Source organism: Rhinoderma darwinii, chromosome 1, assembly GCF_050947455.1.
Source record: "Rhinoderma darwinii isolate aRhiDar2 chromosome 1, aRhiDar2.hap1, whole genome shotgun sequence".
NCBI lineage: Eukaryota > Metazoa > Chordata > Amphibia > Anura > Rhinodermatidae > Rhinoderma > Rhinoderma darwinii.
The window spans coordinates 190,640,667-190,648,647 of NC_134687.1; the positions used below are offsets into that span (position 1 = coordinate 190,640,667).

The 7,981-nt window shown below is 38.8% G+C and overlaps 1 pseudogene; it reads right to left on the reverse strand.

Annotated features, from left to right (window-relative positions):
* Positions 1-1,952: 1,952 nt before the first annotated feature.
* Positions 1,953-2,839, reverse strand: LOC142737574 (tyrosine-protein kinase SYK-like; annotated as a pseudogene).
* Positions 2,840-7,981: the final 5,142 nt, after the last annotated feature.

The window sequence follows — 7,981 nt, forward strand, 5'->3', positions numbered from 1 at the left end:
TCGGCCATTTTTCAGGCCGTAAACGCCTGAAAAATGGCCGAAAAATCAGAAGCAGAACGCTTCCAAACATCTGCTCATTGATTTCAATGGAAAAAACAGCGTTCTTTTGCAAGGGGCCGTTTTTTTACGCGGTCGTTTTGAGAAACAGCCGCGTAAAAAAACGGCTGTGAAAAAGAAGTGCAGGTCACTTCTTGGGACGTTTTTGGAGCTGTTTTTCATTGACTCCAAGGGTAAACAGCTCCTGATTTTAAAACGTTTTTTAAGCCACTCGCATTTTTCGCTGCGTTTTTTTACGGCCGTTTTTGGAGCTGTTTTCAATAGAGTCTATGAAAAATTGCTCAAAAAATGGCTGAAGAAGTGACATCCACTTCTTTTTTGCGGCCGTTTTTTTATGCGGCAGTTTTTCAAAACGCCCTGTCAGAACAGAACGCCCTTTTCTCCATTGAAATCAAAGGGCAGATGTTTGGAGGCGTTCTGCTTACGATTCTTCGGCCCGAAAAACAGCAGAAAATGCTCCATGTGAACATCCCCTAAGATTATGTTCACACACTTAACCAAAAACTTCTGAAAATACGGTTTTCAACGTTTTTTTAAGCCACTCGCGTTTTTCACGCATTTTTTAGGGCCGTTTTTGGAGCTCTTTTCTATACAGTCAATGAAAAAACGGCTCCAAAAACGTCCCAAGAAGTAACCTGCACTTCTTTTTCGCGGTTGTTTTTTTATGCGGCTGTTTTTCGAAACGACAGCGTAAAAAAATGGCCCGTCGGAATAGAATGCCGTTTTTCCCATTGAAATCTATCGGCAGATGTTTGGAGGCGTTCTGCTTCCGATTTTTCGGCCGTTTTTCGGGCGTTTACGGCCCGAAAAACGGCTGAAGATAGGCGATGGGAACATACCCTTATATTGCCCAGTAGCTTTCTAAAGCAATCCTGTAAATGGTTTTTGCCTCATCTTTGCTTCCCCGGGACACAAGAAAGGTGTATACACATGCATGGTCGGAAATGACGTCACAATGCCATGCATACCTACCACTGCTTGGTTCTCAGCGTCTTTTATGCTATCTACGCTAACATTTTTTACCGACACGGGACTTGCCTAGACCAGACCGGACTATTAGCCTAGACCTAATATGCTCTGCTTAGTCTGAATACTTTTGGGGCTAACTACGCAACACAGAGAAACCCTTTTGTTTGGATACTGAAAAATAACCACCAGGTCAGTGTATTACGGATCCATATGAGCGGGGACAAGATATCTGTTCCAAATAAGGAGACTGTGAAGCATTGTTATTTCCTTCTTTCCATATTTATTTGCATGGATATTGATATTCTAGATGGTCAGGTTGTATACATATATAAATATCTATATATATATATATATATATATATATACATACACACGTGTGTGTGTGTGTGTGTGTGTATATATATATATATATATATATATATATATATATATATATTCATATATATCAGCATAAGGATATCATGGCTATCTAAGACCGTGGACTCTTTCATAGAAGAAAAAGTTGATCTATTTGCTTTACAGACTGGTGCACATTCCTGCCGTTTGCTTTCCCATCTCCTTCAAAAATAGTAGGAGTGGATACATGTTACAGATAAATATTGGAGTTTTTCTCCTTGCAGTGATACATCGATATTAGTAGTCTTAGATTAATATTGGGATATCTTTTGTTATATTTATATATACAGGGTATATATATATATATATATATATATATATACACACACATTGATCTGTACAGACATTAATTCCTTTATAAATCTGCCTCTAGTTGAATGACTGTTAGTTTGTTAGTTTTAGGGTATGTGCACGCACAAACTCAAAAACGTCTGAAAATACGGAGCTGTTTTCAATTTTTTTAAGCCACTCGCGTTTTTCACACGGCCGTTTTTGGAGCTGTTTTTCTATAGAGTCTATGGAAAAACAACTTAGTAGTAATTTCTTAGTTGTAGCTCAACACTTACAAAACCAGGACAATCTTCAACTTTGTAGGTCCAGTATAATTTAATTAATTCATACAGGGTGGGCACTTGGGTGGGCACTCCATACGTTATCCACTTTCAATCATCTGTGACACTACTTCATCTTTCATTCCTTAATATGGTTTTTGTCCATTATGAATATGCCTCCAACATAAGCACACCAAAACTCCATACATAACTTTTGCTGGAAAATTTATAGTAGTTAATACATTCTGGTGCATACCCTCTGACTGGCCATTTTCCACAACCCTTTGCCTTTATAGTAATTTTCATCAGAACCAATTGCTTTAGAAAGCCCAAAATCACAAATTTTGGCATAATGTTGAGTCACCTATAGCATATTTCTTGCTGCCAAATCCCTGTGGACAATTTTTTTTTCTTCCAAATACTTCATCGCCATGGAAAATTGATGAACCCATTCAGTTAAATTTTTTCCTCGAAATATCCCTGTTTTTAGCTAAAAATGTATTTAGGGGTCCAAGCTCTGCCAGCTCCATAACCAACATCCAAAGCTCAGTTTCACAAACACCAATCATTCTGACAATGTATGGCTTATCCAGTTGCTGCATCACGGTCGCTTCTCTCAGCAGTTCTTCTTGAATAGAAAGGCCATTGTCAGGGCCAGCTCCAGGCAGAAAATGGCCTCCATATAGAGGTTAGGACACCATCAGGGCAGTACTGATGGTACTCGAGTTAGGGGTCCGGCAACAAGGATAAAAAGAAGGGACCTGTCCACTACTTTAAACATTTCATTGAGGGCCCCAGCGTTAGTTACTTGGAGAAAGGAACGGACCCTGCAACGTAACGGGCCATTCTTTACTCTGAAGTAACATACGCTGGGGCCAAGAGAGGAAGATGCTGCATGAGCAGGAAACAGAAGCTCCATGTCAAGTGTGGAGGGTGCTGCCCATAAGACAAGGAGGACGGAGGAAGTAGGAAGAGCTGTAGAGGAGCAGTGCCTGCAACTTGTAACTGCTAAGGAAGATTCCTCCAGAACAGGTAAGTGGGAGCTGTAATGTTATGTGTGGGGGATTCTTTACAAATCGTTTTTGTGGGGGAGTGGGGACTTAACAGTAAATGCTATATGTGGGGGAGGGAATTTTGTGTAAAACGTTTTTGTGGGGGAGGGGGATCTAACTGTAAATGCTATATGTGGGGGTGGGGATTTTGTGTAAAACGTTTTTGTGAGTGAGGGGACCTAACTGTAAATGCTATATGTGGGGGAGGGGATTTTGTGTAAAACGTTGTGGGGATGGTGGGACATGGCTGTGAATGCTATATGTGGGGAAGGGGATTTTGTGTCAAATTCTATATGTGGGGGATAGTGGGACTTGGCTGTGAATGCTGTGTGGGTCAAGGGATCATTATTAATTTTTCTTGGGGGAGGGGGAACTTAACTGTTAGGCTGAGTTCACATGGGGCGGATACGGTAAAAGCATGCAGCGTATCCTTTGTGCTGCAGGGAATTCCGGCCGAAAATCCACACCAAAATGTGGTGCCGTTTTTTGCCCGGAATGTCCACTGCGGAAACTGCAGCATTTAGCTGGCCTGCTAGCAGTCACATGGGATGAAACGTCATCCCAGGAGGCCACGCTGGAGGGAGGGAGGAAGAAACCCAGACTCCTGTGGAACTATAGAATTTTTTTTATGAGTTGCATTTTTTTAAATTCAATGGAGAAAACCCGCAACAAATAAGCAGCGATTCCGCAAATACAATTGACATGCTGCGGAATAAAATTACGCACCGCAAGTCAATTTCTGAGCATTTTTACCACTCAGTATTTATGCAGCGTGTGGATGAGATTTGTTCTATCTCATCCACTCTGCTGCTACTGTATTTGCTGCGGTTTTTTTTGCAGAAAAACTGTAGCATTTACGCTACGTGTGAAGGCCTAATTCACACGATCGTGTTCGGTCCGTGATATACGGACCGCATGTCGGCCGCATTTCCCGGACGGAACACAGTGCAGGGAGCCAGGCTCCTAGCATCATAGTTATGTACGATGCCAGGTGTCCCTGCCTCCCCGGTCCCGTGCTAGAGGCTTTAGTCCCTGCTAGAGGCTTAATAGGCTGCCTGTAAGTGTGCAATTGACAGGTATAATACATTGCAATTCAGAAGTAATGCAGTGTAGTATGTAAGTGATCGAACAAACGCCTAGTCAAGTCCCCTAGTGGGACTAAAATGTAAAAAAATCAATAAATAAAATGTTCAGAAGAAAAAATAAACAAATAAATCCAAAGTAAAATATAAGCAAAAAAAACCTTTACAAAACGCTTTTTTATACCTAAAATAAAAAAAATTGAAGTATGCATAACTGGTATTGGCGCAACTGCAATAACCAGTACCATGTAATTTAGCCTCCATGGTAAATGATAAATAAAAAAAATATTAGCATCATTGCGTCTTTTGTTCATTCCCCTCCAAGAAAAAGGAATAAAAGTTAGTTAATAAGTCCTACAGTATGTAACTCAAAAATATACCAATAAAAACTACACGTAAAACAAGCCCTCATAAAGTTCCATCAATCGTAATAAGTAATGGCTCTCGGAATATGGCAACATCATTTTTTATTTTTTTTAAAGTGCTTTTATTGTACAAAAGTAGTAAAACATAAAAAATACACCTTTATCTATTGCTGTAATTATAATGCAGAATACCCACAGATAACATGTGAATTATACCGATAAAATGAACGCAATAAAAACAAAACCCAAAGAACAATGGCAGAATTTTTGTTTTTTTTTCAGTCCCCCCAAAAGATTAATACAAATTTTTAAAGGTAATATACAGTACCTCAAAATTGTGCCTTTAAAAAATTCAACTCGTCCTGCAATAAAAAGCCTCAATATGGCTACTTCGATAGAAAGATTGGAAAGTTATGGCTCTCAGAATGCAATGATGGAAAAATGGTTGCATCCTTAATGCTTAAAATTGCTGCTTTTTTGAGGTGTTAAAATTTAGAAGAAAAGTTAAGAGCAGGGGAAAAAAATACTGATATATTATTATACTTACTGTAGCATTGAAGGCTTTTTTTCCCCTGACATTCGAAAATGAATAACCTGTGTTTAATTGCCATAGTGACTGGAAATTAAGTAAACAAATGGATGGTCTTTGACCTTTGCACAGTACTGTACATTGCAAATTTGCTAGATTTTACAATTGTATATAAACCTAATTTAAATTAAAGGTACAGTTTCACTTTAAAGCAAGCAACCTTCACAGAGGTCAAGTTATCCAGTATAATATCACAAATAACAAGTAGGTCAAGCTAAAGAAGCATCCGAGATTTGAAAAGAAAAAAAATGCCAATCTTTGTTCATGAAGTCTTTACAATCCTTTGTAAACCTAATTATCTGAAAGCTTTAAGGCTGTAACTGCCAAATGGTCTCACAGTTAGCAACAGACCAAAAATAAAGTACAGATTACAAAACCTTAGGGATTCTCCTGTCCTCCTTTAACAATCAAGTTTTTTTCATACAGTTTCATTAAACAATTAAAAATATGAAACGTAAAGGTAAATCAGAGAAAGACACTCAAAAAGTTTAACTTTCAGGAATCAGGCCATTCTCAACAATTAGCTGGTAATAAGAAACAGACATACAAACACTTTGAGAAAAAATATTTATTTCACAAAGTCTGTTCGTGTAGAAGGGAAAACAATCATCATTCTGCTAGAATAAAAACATTGTTTCAAATATAATCCATAGACTAAAATCAATTGATATTTCAAATTTTTTAGGTCCATGAAAATATAGCCTACCATAAGCCTACCATAAGACTATTGTTTGCTGGAGTTACCGCTCCCCTGTACCTAAAATAAAAATATGAATTGTGAGATTAATATGTATAATAGTTTCATTCAAGTGGTTGTATCTAACATTATAGAGATATAGCTAATAAGTCTCCACTACTTAAAAAAACAGGATGTAGATGACAATGAGACATTCTAAACAAATGTATTCCAGATGTATTTGTAAGGTTATAGCTAGGAAGCAAATTATTACCACATATAAAAGTAAGTTTGAACGTATGTAACTTATGGTTGCCATTATCTAAATTAGTTAATGTGTGTTACTGAACGTGTATAAATAAAGGCTGAGCATGGAGCCATCCAGACTCTGTACACCAATTCTGTGATCCTGGACAACTTCTGTTATTGCTAAAGGAGCTGAGTTAGTTATTGTCCTTGGCTACCATAACAATACTTTGAGGCCCCAGCAGGATTCCCCATCACACCTGCCTGATCTAAAACAAGTGTGGAAGCTCCCTCGGGAGGACAAGACGGACAAAAAAACTACGGTGAGTAAGCCATTGTCTTACTATTTTTAACTCTCTCCCTCTGTGCGGTAAGTCCCTTTCAGGTCTGGTGGGCAGTGGGGAATCTCAGTGAATTTGTCTAGGATTCTGTCTTTGTTATATGTGTGCTTTATGTAGGGTAAGTGTTTGGTTGAATGTGTGATTGAAACATGAGGGTACTACTATAGTGTTTAGAAGTCTCCTGATCTTCACACTTGTAGAACTCGGTAAGAAATGAGAGTTAACTAATCCTGCCCACTGATTCTGTACAGCTCTTCTGTGGTACAGATCTGTGACCCATAAGAGCCTCAGACGGCCAGATGTGAGAATAGGAAATTAGCTGCTCTGTAATTGTCTTAAAATAGTCTCTGTTACTGTCTTAATTGTGCTTTGCAAATCAAGGCGCATGATTCTGTAAATGCATGATATGAGATATTTGAATCAGTGGAATGGTCCTCTTCATTATGGTGTAATTAGTAACCAAAGGCTTGCAGCTGGCTTGTCTGGCCGGACTACTGGGCGCCCCTGACAGAGAAACTGTGAAGTTGACTAGGTACCTACTCAGTAAACTGCTAGAAATGGCGGTCTATGAAGCCATCCAGTTTGAATGATTAGATAATTTTGCTGGTTCTGTAAAGTACAAATATAATATGCTTGCAGCCAGAGATAAATAGGTGTCTTGTCCTGCATGTGTATGCTCTGTAACTTTATTAGAAAGTAGTCATTTTAACTGGGTATTGGCATTTGTAGACTTAAATATTTTGGTAAACCAGAACAAGGTCTTACTACATTGGGGAAAGTGTATGTAACATTTAATTGTCATGCAGTCACTTTAAAGCGTTTGATAGGTAAAAGCCGGTCACATACAGAGATTAAGAGGATATATAGGCATAATGGTACTCACTCCTCTTGATATAGCAGAATAAAAGTAACAGTGTTGTTCTTAATTGTGAGGTTATTCTATCTGTGTCTTGCAATATTGATCCCAGAAAGTTAGAAACCCTTCCTTAGAAGATAAGGGAAACTTAGGTGTAAGTTTTAATGTATGAAAGTTCAAGGATTAGACCTCAAGAAATAGGACTAGCTACCCTATAGGAAGAGGTCGGGAATAAAATGGGCTCACTAAATAGCAAATTAAGTTCTAAGGGCAAGGAAAAGACGAGGAGAATCGGGGCTATGGATCTAGTGAGACAACAGAAGGGAGGATGGGCAGTAGAAGTAATAAGGTAGGTATTGAAGAAAGGAAAGATGCCAGATATGGGTTGTTTAGATCCTGACAGATGGGTAGAATTTGCTGTAAGTGAGAGGGATTGGATCTATAAAAATGGATTTGAAGAGAAAGTACTGTACAAGCTAGGTTAGATGTGTCAAAGAAAGTGATGAAAAGGAAAGGGAAAAATTGTAGTGCCAACATTTGTAGTAGAACCAAATATTAACACACAAGGTCAGAAATCCGAAGAAGAACACACTGCTGCTAGAGACAGATCTACCACTATGATAGTCAACCCTCCGGGGAGGACTTTTGTTCGGTTGGCAGACAGGAGAAGAATTCTCTGCTGGGGACACAGTTCTAAACTGGCTGGGCACGCTGGTGTTTGTAAAACCCGAGACCTGATTGCTCGTCACTTCTGGTGGCCCACGCTACCTAAAGGTGTTCTGGACTTTGTCTCTTCTTGCA